We start from the raw sequence: 20,356 nt of genomic DNA on the forward strand, positions 1-20,356 counted from the left end.
GAGATGGGTTGTCTGGCTACTTAATAAGAAGCAAACTCTCCAATGGGAAAACAACCCAGTACTCACGTAACACTTGACCATCGAAGGAGAACGGGATGGTAATGAGAGCAGTCCAAGGGGAGGGACTTCAAAAGCAAATCCCCTAGAATGACAGACCCACGTTAGGGCTCAGACACTGAAAAAGAGTGGGGAAGGACTGAGTGAGCCAGCATAGCAAACACCTGGACCCCCAAGTGTCCTCCATGTTGGCTGTTTTCTCTGCCTTGATCACCTGAGAAGGATCCCAATTTCTTATTCAAAGTTGTCTCTTTGGCGACATTGGCTACTCTTCTCAAAACTGTCATTTCAAGGCTCAAGAGGAACTGAGGGGTAAGGCATAACTCTTTCTTCGACTTTGTCACCTTCTGCTAACAATTGGAAATTCTTTTCTACCTGTTCTTGGGTGGGGGAAATGATGGATTTCTAAACTTTCTTTCTTTTCCTCTTCACCCACCAAAATGAACATGCAACGTTCTATATGTGTGTATATATGTATGTGCATATATATATTTATGTACATATCATTTTCCTAGTATTAAAACATTTGATACTTGTTAGCCAATAATATAGATGATTTGAAAGCCTTTTGAAAATGGGATCCTATTTTTGATGCCATGGAATGATATAGCTGTGATTTCGCAAAGAGCATCTTTCAATTAGTTTATTTTCAACCCTCTTCCACGCCTCAACTCCAACCCCAATTTAGATTACAGTGTGAAAAAGATCATCATAAAATGTAGCCTTGTACAAGGAGATGATCTAATTATTCAGCCTTGCTGTACCAGCCTAATAAATTATGCAGTTTTTCCCGCAGTATTTCACCTGAGAGAATGAATGTGACAAATACTATAGCGCATGAATTCTCCAGCCAGCCTGTGTAGGTGCCAGAGCAGAGAGTGTTTAGTGGCACGATCTGAGAATTGGTTTTACAGAGCTTGAAGAGTGCATGTTAACAATTCTTCTATTTTATTTATTTTTTGATTGGAGTTGAGAATATGCTTTGTACTGAAGGGGCTTTTATGCCCATAGGATATACTATATGTGATAATTATTGCATATTGAATAATGTTCAAACAAGGACATGCTGTCACCTAATTATTTGCATATTATTCTAGAGTGATAATTAAAAAAGCTAGAGAGACTATCCCCCATCCCCAACAGTTTAAGGGAGTTTGAAACAAATGTTAAGGCTCCTGTCAGTAGAACTAGAGGGCATATTTCCTGCTCTATCTGTGCACATAGAAGGAAGTTCCAAAATTTATTCCAACTATTTGGGCTCACTGAATGGCTGTTAAATGGAAACCTTCTGGTCTACCTGATGGTTTGTGGTTTGTGCTACCTTCACCATGGTGTAATTATAAAACTGACATGTGTGGCTCCCTGTTGACTGTGCAACCTTCTAACTGGTCTGATGAAGAATTGGAGTTTGATGACCTTTGAGAACATTGTACTGTAGTGTGTTCAGATTCTGAATAAGGGCGGGTTTAAAGGCAGTGATGGTGAGCGTGTATTCTTATTTTGTCTTATCAATAACGCTCTCAAGAGTGAAGCAGATATTGTAAATTATCATAGCTAAAAAGCTGAATGCAATTGGCATTCACAATAAAAGAAAGATAGTGAATGAATCATTGCCTTATATTCAGGCTAACTGGCTGATGTCAAGGAAATTTTTATTGGACATACAAGCCATGATTTTATACCAGAGAGCCAAATCCAATTAATATACTTTCATAAAGTAAAAGCAACTTCCAATTTTTAAATCTCCACTCGAGGTTTAAAAAAGAAAACTTTCCAGGTAATGTACCTAGCCAACTGCTGTCCAGAAACACCCCATCTGCCTTACATTCCATGTATATAGATTTGCATGAAGAGAGAATGTCATGATTTTAGGAGGAATGGGAAGTCGAGGGTAGTTTGTTGAGAGAGGAAATATCTGTCTTTGGTAGCAGCTCTCTCACTCAGTTTTGCTTAGAATACCTAGATAGGAGTTATAGGTTTTGAGGTACAATTATGGCCCTCACCATGACGTGCAACTAGGTGAGAAGAGGGGGCTGCCACTTGGTGCTAAGCATGAGGACCACTCTGTTTCAAGACCCTTTCCTCCTGCACCCGCACTTCCCAGCATCCCACATCCCAGCAACAGTGGGGCCTGGACCTTCCCCTGCAGCACCAGCTGTGAGGCAGCACAGAGGGCCAGAGATCAGCATGACCATTCATCCGCTGATGGATGATACCTTCCAATCAGCGGGCCAAAGGTGGTTTAGGCATGTTGTGTACAAGTACAGGTTGCATGAACTTTGAACCAGTGAATCTGAAGGACAGGCTAGAATGTTCTTTTATCAATTACCTGACAGAGGATCTTTAAAGATTTCATGTAGTAACTTGCAAACACATTTTATTATAGTCAACTCTAAAGTACCCGGGGATGGAAGGAGCCCAAAGAGCTGGACATCAGCATTTGTTGAATAGAGCGATGTCATGAGGACTGTCAGGAGTTAAGCCCAGAAAGAGGGAAAAGATCATTGCCGTTGTGGTGCTTATGAGGCCTTGATGGAAAACAGATCAAGTAGGTGCAATACACCGACATACGACTCAAGTACTTTCCTGCATCGAAGCTAAAATCCTGTCAGTAGGAAACCAATTCTGTAAGTTTAGAGATCTTCTCAATATTTCACATTCTAAAAATGTGATGATTATATGGATCAACATGGAGCACTTCAGAGAGTACAGCCTTCGAGAGTAGATTTCTGGCTGGACCCGTTCATCCTTTTGTTCAACAAACAGAGAGTGAACACTTCACATATATGAATCCCTGAGATCAGCAAAGGAATCTGCTTCGGAACCTCCAGGACACAGGAAGAGGAGCATGGAAAAAGAGGGAGGGACTTCCAAAGGGAGAAGAGGGAGAGAAGGTGAGCAATGGTTCTGATTTAGAGTTTTGCTTGAAACAGAAGGATCTCCAGTGGAGTGTGAGGTGGAGCGATGATTTGGAGAGGCTGGTGGGAAGAGAAAGGCCATGAAAATAGAGGAGCAAAATATGCCGTTTATCTGCCTATGTGAGAGAGTGGTCATTCAAAACAGAATTGATCTTTATATTGCAATTTAGAAGATAATTATTTTAATAGGCCAGATGAGAATAAGATTAAGTTCTGACCACCCCCCAAAAATGTCCCCTGTAGCTCTTGTGTAGCTTATGTTAGCCACTGGGCAACACACTTTCCTGAGAGGCTATGTGATGCGAGGACGTTTGATTAAATAAGCTCCAACAATGACCCTTCAGGAAAATCAGTACACACACACACACACACACACACACACACACACACACACACAGACTTAATTTAAAAAGGAGTGTTGCCTTTAATCCACCAAGGCTAGCCTTAATGTCCAATAAGTTGTAAACAATTTTATTGCATTTCATTTCAGCTTGAAAGTTCTATGATTATATTTTTATAGGCCTTTCTTGTTTACAATTGTGTGTCTATGGCAATTCACTTATTATTTCCTAAGGGGTATTACTTTCCCTGACCTTGTATGTTTTAAAGAAGGCTGAAATATTACACTTTAAAGACAAAAGTAATTGGAGCAATTGAGTACCATAAGCAGCTGCTGTGCAGGTGCTGGTTTAGGGACTTTTGTGACTCAGACCTCCTAAAGGGGGGTTGCACGTACATTCAGCTAAGAATACCCAGAGGTTACAGACTTGATTCATTATCAGATCAATAGTCTGCAAACTGTGAATATGCAGGAAACCTAAGTCTGTTGGCTTTTCAATCCATTGTAGAAATAAGGGTCTTTATGTGGACTCCGAGAGCGTTCTGGTCCAGTGAGTCAATAATTCCCATCATATCATAGAAAATGTGTTGCCCCTATAGGCTGTGGAATGCCTGGGGAATGTTCTTCAGTAATCAAGTATCCTGCATAGTAGATTATGCATTAACTTTATAGCCCGCGCTGGGACCTAACTGGTAAATAATGCACATTCAGGTACATTGTACCTATTAGTGTCTAACTGTATGCTCTTGAGAAAATGGCCAGGCTTTACAAGCATTTCAAACAGACTCAGGGAGGGGAGAAGGCTAAATAGTCACTCCGGTCAAAGATTCATGTGACATTTTCTGAGGTGACTATTTCCAGACTCTCACTGGAAGACGGGACAAAAGGAAAAGATGGAAGCATGAAGGAAGGAAGAGGGAGGAAGGAAGGAAGGAAGGAAGGAAGGAAGGAAGGAAGGAAGGAAGGAAGGAAGGAAAGAAAGAAGGAAGGGAGAGTGGGAGGGAGGAGGGGAGGGAAGAAGGAAAAAAGGAAGGAATAAAATTAAATCTGATGGGGTGTGTGTGTGTGTGTGTGTGTGTGTGTGTGTGTAGTTGCAAGTCCAAGGTTGAAATCAACATCTAAAATTGAAAGTTTAGCCATAATACTTGATTGGGTTACTAACAATGACTTGAGCAGCAGTCTTCAAACAATAAAGAGAAGGAATTTTTGTTAAGAAGTTGAATCTGATGAATGACAATATGAACAGTTAGAAGTGGAGCACACAGCAATCATATAGACATAAGGAGAAATCACACGTTTCATGATAGAAGTTATCCTAGGGCAGTTGGAAACACCTCTATTATGGCCTAACACCAACCAACCAACCAAAAAAACCTGGAGATGCCTATAATGTTTCTTTAATAATAACTAACACTTGCAGAGCCCCTTATAATTTACGAGACATTTTACAGCAATTACCACAGTTAATTCCCACAATAACCCTGTGAGTTTAAATATTAGAATTCCTACTTTACAGCTGAGGGAACTACTGCCCAGGGAGGTTAAGCGGCTTTTGCCAAGGTCACGCAGGGGTCAGCCATAAAACCAGTTCCCAAAGCCAGATCTTTTGACTATACATTGTCCCGCTATCTCAGCCCCTCTGCCTTCATATCCATTGATCCCTTTCCCATTACTTCTCTAAGATACAGATGTCACTACCTGGAGGGCAGAGTGCAGGCTTGACACAGCCCATTGCCACCTAAAGCTGCTCTTAAAACCAACACAAAACTTGGGTTTGAACGTCTAGAATTTCAATATATATTTTAAAGACAGGTTTTATGCACACACACACACACACACACACACACACACAATTTCTAACATCTATAATAATAAAGGTTTGTTGCCATAGTTAAAATTTTTTAAATAATAATAAAACCACATGAGTTGCTGAGTGTCAGTTCATAAAATGTGACCCTGCTTGTGGATATTGATTTGGGAGAGACATAAGATGGGGGATGAAGGTAGTGCAGGTGGACAACTAGAGTCATTACAGCTTCCTGGTTTAAGACATGGGCCAGGTGCTGTGAGGGAACGCATGATGAGCAGGTAACCACCTCTGCTCCCAGAGGAACCTGCAATCTATTGAGAAACATACCTGCACACGTGGAACAAGAGGAGAACACAAATGAGGGGAAGGTGAGAAAGCGTGTGCCCTGTTTAGGGATCAGGGAGTGAGCCAGTGGACTAAACCAAAGGGTTCGCCCTTGGAGAGCAGTGAAGAAAGAACCTGGAGAGAGAGAGAGATTGAAACACCAGACTGAGAAGCTGGATTTTATACTGAGCACAGTGGAGCATCGTGCTGAACGACAGAGTGTGGGGAGGGCATGGTGAACGTGTATTTAGGGAAGGCAAACGTAGTAGGAACGGAGTGAACCAATTGGACAGGAAAAACTGTGGATCGGAGAGACCTGTTACAAAGACATGGTAGTATTCTGAGGTGACATAGTATGAACATAGAAATGCCAATAAAAGGCAATTGTTATCATTATTATTTACGCTATTATTATTTATAAGAAGCATTCCAGAACTCTTTCTGAATTCCTTTGAGATGCATTATCCAAAATGGGTTTTGAGGGATGCTAGTGCCTCTGCATATCAACAGGTAACCATGATCAAAGTGCATGGAATTTATGGGGGTAACAATAGCTGCCTTGCACAGCTATCAGGAAGGTTAAATGAGAAAGCATATGAAAAGGCCTGCACAGTCAACAGAAACTAGTCTCCTTCCTCCAACATGATTTCCATTTATTGCAGTATTTCCCAACCTATATCTATACCTATATCAACCCATATCTATATAACCTAACATATAGGTATGTATGTGTGTGCACATATATGTGTATGTATGTGTATATGTGTATATTCACACACACATACATGCACACGCACACGCATGGGGTCTGACAATTAAGTTCGCGAGCTCATCCAAGAAAAAGTGCAACATACCTCATTGCTGAATATCACTATGGGCACGAAGTACTCCCCTTGGGAAGCTATGCACCGATGCCAGTGTCTAGTCCACCCTTCCAAGTAACTTTGGAACTCTTTTTCTGGAATAGCCATCAGAGCTGTTGTTGTATTACCCTTGATGTCCTGAATGTCATCAAAATGTCTTCCTTTCAGTATTTCCTTTATCTTTGGATAAAGAAAGAAGTCATTGGGGTCCAGATCAGGTGAGTAGGGAGGGTGTTCCAATACAGTTATTTGTTTACTGGCTAAAAACTCCCTCACAGACAGTGCCGTGTGAGCTGGTGCATTGTCGAGATTCAAGAGTCATGAATTGTTGGCAAACACTTCAGGTCGTCTAACTTTTTCACGCAGCTTTTTCAGCACTTCCAAATAGTAAACTTGGTTAACTGTTTGTCCAGTTGGTACAAATTCATAATGAATAACCCCTCTGATATTAAAAAAGGTTAGCAACATCGTTGCAACGAGTTCATGAACATAATTGCCCGACCTTGTATTCACCCCCACATTTGTAATCATACTCAGAAGAACATACACATGTCCTTCCAGGTACACCTACAATGTAGGAACACCCACATATACTCACTTTAATCCCTATGGCACTCCCTATAGGACCTTGCCTACTGATCTGACAGCTGATCCTGTCCCTCCGTTCTACCTTGGTAGCAGTCCCCCTGGGTGACACAGATGGATCCTGGTGCCATCTAGTGGGGAATCCCACTGTCTGCCCCATAGTGCCTCCTTGTGCTGACTCCGGCCATTGCCCCAACTCACCATTTTACAGGCTGCTTCCTTCATCATAAGAAACAACAGGGCTAAGTGAGCTCCTCTGTATTTTTATTTAGGATCTTTCCAGTTTTCCTTCTGGGTGTTTCTGGATATGAGTACATGTCATTGAAATAGTCCCACCTCTACCTACAGACAAGGAAAAGGCTTGGAAGACCTCAGTCCACTGTGCCAACCGGACGTGAATGACCGTGAGTACATGAATCATTTCTAAGTCTGTATGTGCAGGATCTAGAAGGAAAACTCTACATCCTCTAAGGAAAGCTTTCTCTGTTTGCTACATTTAAGAATACTTTATACAGGTGTAATCCTTTCTTTAGATCAATAAGAACTTGGACTCACCGAAAGATGTCACAGGCCAATTGTTTCAAAGAGATGAGATGGTTTTGGTCTTCCTTTGTCTGTGAAGAAAGCCATATTGGTTATAGATATTGTTACAACTACACATCAATTAACCGATGGAATTCAATCCTCATTTTCTTTAGCTAGTGGATTTAATGCATCAGAAAACTTAATAATAGTGGAGAACAAAACAGGCCATCGGAGCTGTGTGTATATAGCCAATTTATTTGGCAAGTTCTTTAATCCAATCAGAATTTTAAAGGTGACTGAGAAACATGGTAGTGGACGAATTGAAGAATAATGCACAAGTTCAAATCTTGCTGCTTGATTAATTAGGCCAAAGAACTAGTAAATGCTATTAAAAATCCCTTGAATCACTATCAGCGTGCCACTGAAGTGATCAGTTAAACTAACCATCCTATTCTGGTTGTCCATATAACAACAAAGCATGTACAAGTTGGGGGCGTGGGATTATCAATATGTAGTTCCCACTTGCTCCTCCCTTTGCCCCAGAGCCCAGAGACATTTGGATTTTTTTTTTCCTGCTTCATGTCAGATAGACCAATACTAGTGCTGAGAATGTTAGCTATACAGTCAATAAAAATAGTAGAGCCTCTCTCTAAGGGTTCCCCACCTCCATAATACAAGAAAGATGTAAATAGAGAAAGGATAAATAAGAGTGACAGAGAAAGGCAAGACGAGGTTCACTGCTGGGATGGATTTGGCCTGAGTTTTCTACTACTAAGTTAATAAGTCAAATCTTGTGGAAGAAGACAGGAATTCAGACCAGAGGTAAGTAGATTGTTGGACTCTCTTTGTGTACATAAACGAAAATTGTACGAATTTACTCAACCTGACTCATATTATGAAAACATAACTCATTTGAAAGGGTTGGGTTTGTTTTGGCAGAGGTTGAATGCCCCAGTTTGCCTTCCTGCTCCTTTGTTTCAGGGGCAAGTGACGCTCATGAGACCTATCTTGCGGGAAATCAGCATCTGAGTCTCTGGGCTGGGGAGATAGAGAAGGAGGAAATGAAAGCACCGTGTTTTTATTATGCTTGAAGTTACTTATTTGCAAAGAGGTTCTTCATCAACTGAATCTATCTGTTACTCTGTGTATGGCCTCTCTGTTCTGCTGCTTTTGTTGCAATGTTACATTTTGTATCTAATATTTCTTGCAACTGTTTAAAAATCATTGTGACTACATCGCTCTTTATCGATAATTTTATGTAGTGCAATCCATCACCATGCTGGACGTTGGGGCAGGGAGAAGGGCGTTACTTTGTCTCTCACTTGGTGCTCAGACAGCTCTCTCATTGATTTCTTGGCTGGCGCGTTGGTTAGATGATGATTTGCACTTTTCCTGTATTGTGTTTATCCAGATTATGTTTCAGATGTGTCTACAACATATCATCATTAACAACAAACATTTATTGAATACTTGTGGGTTGTGGATCAGACTCCAGGCTAGGTGCTGAGGATAATAAGAGGAATTTAATGTTATCCTTACTCTGGAGAATTTTATTATCTATTAGACTATGTTTGTTAAAAAAAAAAAAAGACAGAGAGAGAGAGACAGAGACAGAGAGAGACAGACAGAAAGAGACAGACAGAGAGAGAGAGAGAGAGAGAAAGAGAGAGAGAGAGAGAGAGAGAGAGAGAGAGAGAGACCTAACAGCTTATGCCCAGTGAGTGCTACAGGCGATAAATGCTCTTGGAGTTCAGAGAAGAGAGTGACTAGTAGGGGCTGCACTGGTTAGGGGAGGCTTTATGAAATGTGAGTGGCTTCTTAAAAGATGAGAAGGATATTTTTATGGGATACTGAATATAGTGAGTTTCTGAATACCATTGTGCCAGATTTTTTTTTTAAAAAAGTAATGTCTATATCTTTAAACTACAATTGCCTTATTAATTATTTTTGAGCTTAAGACAGAGAATCAGGGGCAACTGGTTAGCTCAGTTGGTTGTAGTGTGGTGCTAATAACACCATGTTTGCCGGTTCGATCCCTGCATGGGCCACTGTGAGCTACGCCCTCCTTAAAAAGAAAAAAAAAGAAAGACAAACAGAGAATCAATGTTCACCTGCTTTCCACAGTGCTTTTTGCACAGTTCTGTTGTTAATAGCCTCACACATCTCGTCATATGCATCAAGGAAAAGCCAGCCAGTCCGTTAGCTTTCTCATTAAGCCTTCCCCAGCCCAGCTGCCAACTTTTCAGGTTGTCTTTTGCTTTGTCTAAAATTTCTCCCTGACTAGAAGCTCCAATCAGAAAAAAAATGTATATTCAATGACTTCTTAAAACAAAGTGGATTTTAACATAAGGGAATAGGAAAGAAAAAAAAAAGTGACTTTCTTGTGAAAGTTGCCTCACTGAATCTTCCAGAGAATGCAAGTTTGACCCTGGAGAGGATATTAGTCCCCCAAGGGAAATATCCATTTATGAGAAGTTCCAGGATTTTTCTCTATAAGAGAGAGATGTTCAAACATTTCTGAAGGTTGAAAACTTTGCTTATTACTTTTGCAGGACTTTGCTGGTCCAGATAGATATTTACCTCAGCTTATTGACAGAAAGGTTGGCAGAAAGAATGTCTATGGACAGCAGTATTAATATTCTAAGGACTAAGCCCTGTGAATTTCCTAATACCAGTTCTTTTTTCCAGAACTCTCTCTGTGATTTCTCTTACGTTATTCTTTTTTATTTTAAATCTCTCTGTTTTATCATTTATTTTGGCTTTGGTGGAATGAGAGGCAAGAAAGAAATGAAATCCATATTTTCTTCTTTTCGTTTCTTCACACAGCATATATTTAGGAGTACTTATTGCATACATAGCAGAAAGCATTCCACAGATCTCTAGGAGACTACATGCTACTTGATGTGGTAAACATGTGAAAAGTGATGAATATTTACATACTCTAAATTACATGGGTCAAAAAAATAATAAAAGCATAAATTTCTTTTCTATACCTGTTCTCCTCAGTCCTACCAATAATGGTAGGGTGGATTTAAAATTCCCAATTAAAGGCAATTCAATCTTTTTCATTTTAGAATAGTTTCTTAGGTATAATTTGGTCTCATTTGGACACTTTTTAGTGAATCTGAAGTCTAAATGCTCGATCGGGGATATGTTTCCCTTTCACAAGAAGCATCTCTGAGGCCCTTCCCAAGATGGTTGGGTGCATGCAGGGAAAGTGGACATGCTCTCTGGTGATAAGGTGGGCTGCCTTCTATGCTCTCCTACCTCCTATCCACCAGAGTGAGGTTGGTCTGGTTGGGTTGCTGAACACTTTATGCCGGTATCTTCCCACATGGCTAATCTCACCTGGGTTTGTTTGTTTGTTTGTTTGTTTGTTTGTTTGTTTGTGTGGATAGTGTGCTGTTGCTCACACCATCAAAATATATAGGCATCAAATAAATCTCTGTTGGAGAGATCCCAGCATTTTTTATCCTTTTCATCTAGTCCAGTGTTACAGGGTCTCAGCACCTGTGTGTCCACAGAGAATTCAAGGGAATTTGAGGGAGACCTGCAGAAAGCACACACATCATCTGGAATCACAGCTCTCTGTCTCAGACACATTTAAGACTTCTAGGCATCTTGGGTATAGAGGGGCAGAGAAGCACAATGGGTGTTCTAGAAAACCTCAGGTTGCAGAGTCTAGTGTGTCAACCAGCTAACTTTCCACCTTCGGTCTAGGCCCAAGAAAAGCCAGGTCTTGGATTCTCAGGGAACCTGACTTATTCTTACCCTGGGGGTATACACACAAAACCCTTATCCTCTTCCTTGCCTGGGAATGCTTTCTCCTGTCTTACCTAGTGGGAACTTCCCTATTATTTCTATTCTCTGCACTATGAGTTAGGGTAAAATTCTGCCATTGAGTTTGCCAGGTTTGGCTTCTGATCTGAATTGGGGAGATAATTGGAATTTCAGAAATCCTTTCTCTCTTCACCAAGCCTGGTTTTCAAAATCTATTTGCACTATGGATTCAAAAGCCTATTTCCCCCCTTTTCTTTCATTCCTATTTTAACAATTTGAATCATCCCCAAAGCAATGATGCCTGTAACCAAATAGGGGAAACACATGAAAATACATAACAATATGTATCAGCCATGTTACAATGTCTACCTAAAACTATAGAGAGAAAGGGCAAGGATCTGAATAGTTACTAGAGTTCAATTGTAGTAAGAATTCAAAAGTTGGACCACAGTGGGTTAGAACACTCAGGGAGAGCTTCTCATGGATAGTGGGCCGTGATCTGGGTCTCAAGGGTGGAAGAATTCGGGTAGATATGAAGAAGAGGAGATGGATCCTCAATCAGGTTTATTATCTTCTTCCCCATACTCTCAGAGTTCTGTATTTATAACTCATGCACATCTCAATACAGCTTTTGTTGTCTCCAAGTTACTCATGGGTGCGTCTTCCTGTAAGGTTATAAATCCGTGTAAGACTTGGATAAACAGACTTTGTATTTGTAGCTATAGTATTACTCAGCCTTGTGCGTGTATACATGAGGCCTTCGGTATTTAAAATTTAACAACATGTTAAAAGATTAGGCTTTTAAATTCTTTTCCCCTTAGCTCTCCCTTTCAAACTGCTGTGTTGCTTTACCCCTGTATTAAAAAAGAAAAAAAATTCAAAAAAGAAATCTGAATACTTTATATTCTTCAAATACCAGTTTCTCAAATTCTCTTTTCTCTTCTTAATATCCCATCATTTTGTCTATGGGGTTTACATACGACAGTCACCTCAAGTTATCATTTTTTTTTATTGAGGTAAAATATGCATAACATGAAATTTACCATTTTAACGATTTTTAAGTATGCAGTTCAGTGGCTTTAAATATATTCACATTGTTGTGCAACCATCACCACCTTCCATCTCCAGAATTTTTCATCTTCCCAAATTGAAACTCTGTACTTATTAGGTAATAACTCCCCATTTTCCCCATTCTCCCACACTCCTGGCAAACACCATTCTACTCTCTGTCTCTATAAATTTGATTACCGTATGTACCTCATATGAGCAGAATCATATAGTGTTTGTCCTTTTGTGTCTAGCTTATTTCACTTTGCATAATATCTTTAAGCCTCATCCATGTTGTAGCATATGTCAGAATTTCATTCCTTCTTAAAGCTGAATAATATTTCATTATATGTATAGGCCATATTTTGTTTATCTATCACCTCAAGTTTGTGGTGAAGATAAAGTGCTCATTTCCATTCAGTGGGCATCTATATACAGCTCTGAGTATTTTTTGGTGACTTGATTCTCTTTATGTTATGATATATTTGACTATTTGACTCAAGGGCTTACATACAGTCCTTTCTATAAAGAATACGCCATGGGTGACCACCAGAAATAGCACTTCCTCTAAGGCAGTTAATAGCAGTTTTAAGGTCAAGTAACTTGGATTTTTAAAAGAAAAATAAAAATGTTTTTATTTTATGCCTTGAAGGTTTCTTCTGGAAGTCATTGAAATGGCTGGAGACATCAAACCGATGTTTCCAGACCACTAATTCTAAAAGAGCCTTTCCACAGAAGGGGTATGTGAGGTCAAATCAATTTGTGAGTGTAGCTTCCAGTGACACCTCTTGTAAGTTCTCATGGTACATAAGCATTGCGAAAAGTCTCTGAGAAGTCTTGCTGCTTTAAAAAAGAATGCTTATTTGATCTAGCACTTCCAAGCACATCTAAACTCAGAATCATTTCAGTTGTTATTTTGGTAATACTTTGAAATAGTTTGTAGTAAAATAAGGTAAAAATCTTCAAGAGGATGACAAAAATGAGAGCCTCAGAGCCTTGCGCTGAGTGGATTATGACACAGAGACAAATAAATGTTCCTCTAATGTCCCATAATTAGGACAAAATCACTTAAAGTCTTAGTTAGAGAATTCACTTGTTATTTGTTTAAAAAAATGTCCCTTAGCTAAACTGAAGAACTTATCTTATGTCCATATAAAGAACATTGTAGTAAACATAGATGTACTAAATAATTTTAACATTTTTGTCTGTGGAAGACATAGCAATGCTATTCAAATAAATAAAGTTTATTAAAATAAAAGGTTGTTTAAATCAAATTTTTCTTATATTCCTTTGATCTGTGAAGCAATTAATAAGTAAAAGCAGGTAAGCTCTTTGTTAGAAGCATGTTCATCACACAAAAAATGGAGTTTTAGCCATGATTTCCCAGAGTGGTAGAATCTAGTGAGTAAGAGGAAGTGAAAGGTGGAAGGAGATTGTCAAAGCCATGGATCGTCAAAGCAGGGATCTATGTGAGACTCATGGCAAAGGACGCATTTGAAAAAAGAGCAAAGACAGCTAAAAAAAAAAAAAAATTTGTTTCTTTTCACACTTCTGAGAACCTCAAATACTAGTTGCTGAAGACTTTTCACAACTTAGTAAATGTCTCATTGTTTTTAACCTCTGTTTTCTGAATTTTCCTGTGTAAACACCTTTAGTTTACTTTTAAACAAGCAAGGGGGTTACTGAGAGACAGGGAGGCAGGAAAATACATTCAGAAACTATATTTTAAAAGGAGAGCATCCCTGCGATGAAATGAGTGAACAGGCAGAAATATAGAAGGACTGCAGGGTGGAAAATAACTAATGCGCAAAATCAAGTGTAAATAGACCATGCAGCTATAAGAGGTTTAAGATGTTCTCCCCTAGGCTGACACTTGTAAAGGGTTAAGACTGAATCCTAGCTCAATGATAGATGTTCTATAGGAAGCTAAGTTCATGTGCTTTGTTTTCTGGCCACAAGTATGTATGCTGTAGGTATTTGGTGAATTAATGGCGGTCTAACTTAGAGCTCAGATAATATTATTAGACAGAAAAGAAGAAGGAGAAGGAGGGGAAAGAAGAGGAAGGGGAAGGGAAGAAAGAAGAGAGGAGGAGAGGAAGAAGAATAATGAATGAATGAATGAATGGATGGATGGATGGATGGATGGATGGATGGATGGATGGATGGATGAAAAGGATCGTTATCAGGTAAAGTCATTCATCATAGAGCTAGGAAATACCTACTCCTTGCAGTAAGCAAGTAACTGGTTTGGAAGTTGAAGAAATGCTCCAAGAAAGAAGTGTCATCCACTCATGTTTAAAGCAAGTCATTGGTCGTAGTTGAGTGACCACCTCCAGTGGGTGTCTCTTGCAGGAGTTTGTCTGAGGTAAATTGCATTGAGAAAGAAATGTCAAGTCCTGTGGGCAATCACAGTTAACTAGATAATTATTACTCACAGTGTGAATGTCAGTTGTCTCATTGCTCTGCCCTAGTTTTCTGGATTCTTTTCAGGGGAAAAGTTGTCTATTAAACAAAATGTCTCAGGTAGCCATTAATTCATCAAACTGAGGCAGAATTTTAAAACTTACTGATTTAGGCTTGACATGGGTCCAAAAGTGAGTGGGTTCATGGGTCAGCCTGTCTACCTCCCTGTTGTCACAGGCCTTGGGCCTTGGGAAAGGACCTTGGGCCTTGGGAAAGGACATAAAGCTGTTTGGAGTAGAATCAAAATGACATCTGTTGAAGATATTTGACAGCAAGTACTCATTCCCTTTGATTTGTAAGACTTAGAGACAGATCTCAAACTAATTTGAACAGAAAAAGAGGAATATCGGGGTCTATAAATTTGCTAGGGCTGTCATAACAAAGTACCACAGACTGGGTAGCTTAAACAACAGAAAGGTATTTTCTACAGTTCTGGAGGCTGGAAAGTCCAAGATCAAGGTGTCGGCAGGTTTGGTTTCTCCTGAGGCCTCTATTTTTGGCGTGCAGGTGGCTGGTTCTCTCTGTGTCCTCATATGGTCTTTCCTCTGTGCTTGCACATCTCTGGGGTCTCTTAAGGTGTCCAATTTTTTTTCTTATAAAGACACAAGTTATGTTGGATTAGAGGCCTCCTGGATGTATTCATTTTAACTTAATCACCTCTTCAAAGATCCCTATCATAAAATATAGTCACATACTGAGGTACTGTTGATTAGGAATTCAACATATGAATTTGCAGGATTGGGGGTGAGGAGCACAATCAGCCCTCAACAGGGTTGTTTGATCAAACCATCTAACTGGCAAGATGAGAGTTGGATTGGAAGACCAGGGATTAAATATGCACAAGGTGCTTTCTTCTAAATGTTGTCTTGTTCTTCTCTTTTAGTCAGCTTTAGCATTACAGAATGGTCTTCTCCAGTATGAGGGAACGTGGCTTCCAGCACGTCTGGCCTGTATATATTATTAGAAAGGAAAAGAAGTGTCCTCAACTTGAGCTTGAGATATCCTGAAGAAAGCCTCTGACTGGCCTATCTTGCATCAGGTGCTCTTCTGTGAACCAATCACTGTGGTCAGGCAGCGGTGACACACTTTGATTGGTCAAGATTCAGCCCGTGCCCACTGCCAGATTAGTTACTGCAGCCAGGGAGATAGGATCTTATCAGGATGGCAGAACTCATCTGGAACATGTTTCAGGATAGTGAGCGGGATGGGGAGGAGGAGTTCTCCCATAGATCCTTACCTTGAGGGAGGTGTGACCCAAACAGATACCCCAATGTGTCTTTTGCGGGGTCAAACAGTCATGGAAGCGAAAAATTTCAATGGCAATGTAATGGACAGCTCTAAAGAGTGATCTAATCTAATTTTCAGCAGGAAAATGCAGAGTCCTAGGCCATCACTTGGTGGGAACACCCAACAGAGTTTTTGTTTTTTGGAGAGGTGGGGGATGGTTAATGAAGACTTCACATTGATAATGACCTTAAAGGGAATTCCTAGGAGTAGAAGGCTGGTCAAGTGAAGTGAGGTGTGGGGAAGATGTGCAAAACCCTGGTATGGGAGCTTTTAGGGGGACTGTAGGTATTTCAACAGAGTAGGGTCGAATGTAAAAGCTGAGGATGGAGAACTCATGTCTTCAAAACAGGCAGAGATTGGAAGGCTCCCAGTGAGTGTATTTTTCCCTGTTTCTCAAGGCAACAACAAAGTTCAGAACTTCATTAAACTAAAGACATAAAGGGGAAAGGAGAGAAAAATGGAAAGCGTAATTTGGTGTGGGTTCTCTTATAAGCTTAACATTTCCCATAGCTGAGTGGGGAAATACTAGTCTGACATTAACCGTGACTCTGGACTGGGAACATCTCCTCTTTGGTTCTCAGTTTACTTATTTATTTCAAACGAAAGGTTTTGGACCATCTGAACTTTTAAGACCCCACCAGGTCAGTTGGTTGCTACTTATCTTTCTGTCCAACAAGTATGTAGCTTGAAAACTGGTTATCAACTCCATCTGGCCTCCGTACTGACCTCTGTTTTGGAATGCAAAGATCTGTATTTGGCACAGGTCCTGTCCGTGAAAAACTGCAGGCTAATCATCCAGGCTTAAATGTGAACAATGGAATATTAGTGCAAAGTCCCCGTACTGAAACTGACACGTGAGAAATCCAGACAGTTCTGATTTAAGCGTTCAGAAGAAGGAGAGGGGTGTTTGGACTGCAGTAGTGAGAAAAGCTTCACGAATGGGTGGGATTTCAACTGTAAGCTGTAAGGATTGTTGTCATTAACATAGACAAAGACAGGGAAAGAGGTCCGGAAGAAGGGGGGCTGGGCACCAGCTGGAGTGGAGTGTGCACGAGAGAGCAGAGGTGAGAAAGGGAAGTTTATCCCAGAGAGAGACACTCGGGCCTGCAGCGTTCACCTACTGCCCTTCTGAATATCACTGCACACTATCTCTTTTAAATATTCCAGACCATTTTTATACCATTCTTTGACACTTCTTATGTCACCTGCTGGGGATCAACCTCCCAAGAAGTTGCTCCTACTCCTGGGAGGCAGCTACTTAGAGTCGTACTTCAATAGTGCAAGATGGTCTCCCGCTTTGTCAGCCCTGCATTCCCCATGGACACTCAGCTGAGGTCAGTGAAAACCCTTGACTTCCCTCTCAGTCCCACACAGGCCCTCAGCCAACCCATTTAGACTAACATTACATGAGGGGCACATGAGGGCTGCCATCTCTATGACCACAGCCCTCGTCACTGACAATCATGACTAACATGACTAGGTGCCAAGTTGTGCTAAAGACGTTTACAGTTACTCTTTTATTTAATCCTTCCAGGAGTGCTATGAGATGGGTTCTATGTTATTCTCTCCCTGTATTCAAAGGAGAAAATGCTGCTTAGGGATGTTCAGTGACCTGCCTAAGGTCACACAGGTGGTAACTGGTGGAGCTGGGACTTAGACCCTGGCCGCTCCCTGCAGATGGCTCACAATCTCCGTGCTTGCGTGGTCACAAAGGATGGACATTCAGGATGGGGAACAACCCTCCCAGGGTGCAGGGGTCACTTGCCATTACACAGAACATCCAAACCTTAGTCAATTGACGTGGGATATCAGCTGTGCCTTCCTCTATGAAGTATTTGGTCGGTGGCTGTGCTGGGGCATAGTCTGGAAGGTTTGGGGGTAGAGTTGGGCTCTAAAGAAAAGACAGAATGTTTGCTAGGTAAAAGAGGAAGAACATTTGTATTTCAAGTGTGGAATTTTCCTGGAACAAATATGGAGGTGGACATTATTGTGGAAAAATGAGGACCCCCCCCAAGAGGCACTGAGTTGGAGCATGGATTTGGAGTCAGGTAAAGTTGAGTTCCAACCTTGACCTTACCAAATCTATGGGCAAGGCACAACTTCTATGAACTTCAGTTTCCTATTAGGTAAAGTCGTGCTATTAGAAAAGTTATGGTAAAGATTGTTCTTTTAAAAACATATTAAATTCTGGCACAGTGCCAAGCAAAACAGGGCTGAGCTACCATTTCAATTAATGGTTGCTATATTTTATAATTGCTTTTGTGATTGATGAGTGAAATCTTATCCAGCTCCCTAGGCTCCAAATGATCACTCCTACCTGGAAACTTCCACTTACCATCTCACTGATACCCCTTCAACCTTCGTCGGTTCACCTGTGTTGCTATTTCATTGACAAATACTTATTTAATCCCTATCAGATATCAAGCACTGTGGAGACAAAGACAAATAAAAGAAGATCCTCTGATAGATGCTTTAGCATACACACACACACACACACACACACACACACACACACATCCTGTCTCCCATCTAGAATATTAAAAAAAAAGTCTTTATCACTGTTCTGCATGCTGGGGAAAACCAAGTATGTATAGTCAAAAATCCTGGTTTTGCTAATGGGTGGTTGAGGAGGAATCCCAACGCCAGACAGGCTCTTATTTCCAACGATTTTCGTGTGTGTGTGTGTGTGTGTGTGTGTGTGTGTGTGTGTTGGTGTGCTGGTGGGATCAGCCATCTGGATTAGTCTTCCGTGACCTGCTCCCACTAGGAGTCTTTACATAGGAGGCAGCCACTTTCTTTTCCATTGACCAGAGGGCACACAGATGCCCCCTCACAGCTCCCAGAAGGGCTCTGAGAATAAGCTGGCCCTGAGGTCCACAGACGGGAGGTCATCTACTGTGGTCAGAGCCTGAGGCTGGGTTTCGGAGGCTGGAGGATCCCCAAGGCTCCATGGGACAACTCTAGGGAAACGGGCCTTTGTGAAATGCTCCTTTGATGAGAAGCATAATATAAATACAAATTGTTATTATGTCAGCTTCTGAGGAGCCACTTCAATCCATTTGGGCACCTTTGATTTTATTCTCCAATTGCTTTCCTCCTTTAAAAAACTTAATAAGAGCATGTTTTATCTGGCCTCAAGGGAGTAATTTATTTATTTAAAGTAATAATAAAGTTTCAGCATAATCCCTGGTTCCCAAGGGGGAAGGAGACTCTTTGAACGACTTAGTTTTCCCATCCTTGAAGTGCCAGGGAGACCAAGCCGCTGCTGGCTGCTGTGGTGGTGTCCTGGAGCCCACTGCCATGGCAACGGCCAAAGCCTCTCGGGCCACTGGGAAACAGGGGCATGGAAAATGGGCTCATAACTCTCTTCTTTCCCTCTCTCTGCAACAAGTTTCCCCTTCAAGGAAAACGTGGGGTGAAGTAGGATGAGGCCCCAGATCAGCCTGAGAAGCCTCGTAGCAACTGAGAGAGCTCATCACCGGCAAGTCCAGCTCGGGCTCCAGGGTGGAAGCCTAGCCGGAGAGCCGGTCTAGGAAGATGGGCAGGGCAACTACTCTGGACTCTTCCCAGGGCAGAGTCAGACGTGGGGCTCGGAGAGGTGGAGGAGTGGGCCCAGCCTAGGGACACGGGAGGAGTTCAGCCATCTCAGACTCCAGCATGTGCTGAGGGATGAGAAGTGCCCCTCTATGAAGAAAACCACTGTTATTTGATGCTTATCTGCCAACCAGTGTTTTAAGTATTTCATGTGCCTCATCTCATTTAACCTTCACATGAAGCACGTGCCACTGTGAGTCCTACATTAGGGATAAGTAAAATGAAGCTGATGAAATTTAGGTAATGTGCCCAATCTCACCTATTAAAGTTAGTTAACTTTCCCAAGGTCAGACAGTTAGGAATTGATAGACTTGGGATGCAAAACTAACGCTGGTTCTAGAAGCCAAGTGTATAACTATATACATACATTGCCTCTCACGTTGGATTGCTTAGAGAAGGCTCATGAGAGTGGTTATATCAGTTAAGAACACTTTTATTGCAAGTAATAATAATAATCACTGCTCGCAGTGACTTAAATAAATAGTTGTTTTTTCTTTCCTAATAAGAGCCTGGAGGTATGCACCAGCAGATACACCTGCAACAGCTCCATGTGACGGAGGCAGTTTCCTTGCCCTTTGTCTCATGGGCATCGCCTTCTTGTCACAAGAAGGCTGTACACCTCCACACATCACATCTGTATTCAAGGCAGGAAGATGAAAAGGAGAAAGGTTGGTGCCAGCACTATCTGTCTCCTTCCTACAGGAAAAAAAAAAAAAAAAACGCTTTTCACAACCAACCTCACCCCAACGAAAGCAGATTTCGT

The 20,356-nt window shown here is 41.1% G+C and overlaps 1 protein-coding gene across 3 annotated transcripts in view; it reads left to right on the top strand.

Annotated features, from left to right (window-relative positions):
* The first annotated feature begins 7,134 nt into the window (after window positions 1-7,134).
* The window catches only part of SLC14A2 (solute carrier family 14 member 2), a 413,346-nt gene continuing 400,124 nt past the window's right edge, over window positions 7,135-20,356 (top strand). For 2 of the 3 annotated variants that reach the window (XM_033087768.1, XM_033087769.1), the window contains exon 1: window positions 7,141-7,301. The gene's annotated coding sequence lies outside the window, so the exon portion shown is untranslated. Of the gene's footprint in view, window positions 7,302-20,356 lie in introns of all 3 variants that reach the window. The other variant, XR_004421075.1, reaches the window with a different exon arrangement.

Source organism: Rhinolophus ferrumequinum, chromosome 19, assembly GCF_004115265.2.
Source record: "Rhinolophus ferrumequinum isolate MPI-CBG mRhiFer1 chromosome 19, mRhiFer1_v1.p, whole genome shotgun sequence".
Classification (NCBI taxonomy): Eukaryota; Metazoa; Chordata; class Mammalia; order Chiroptera; family Rhinolophidae; genus Rhinolophus; species Rhinolophus ferrumequinum.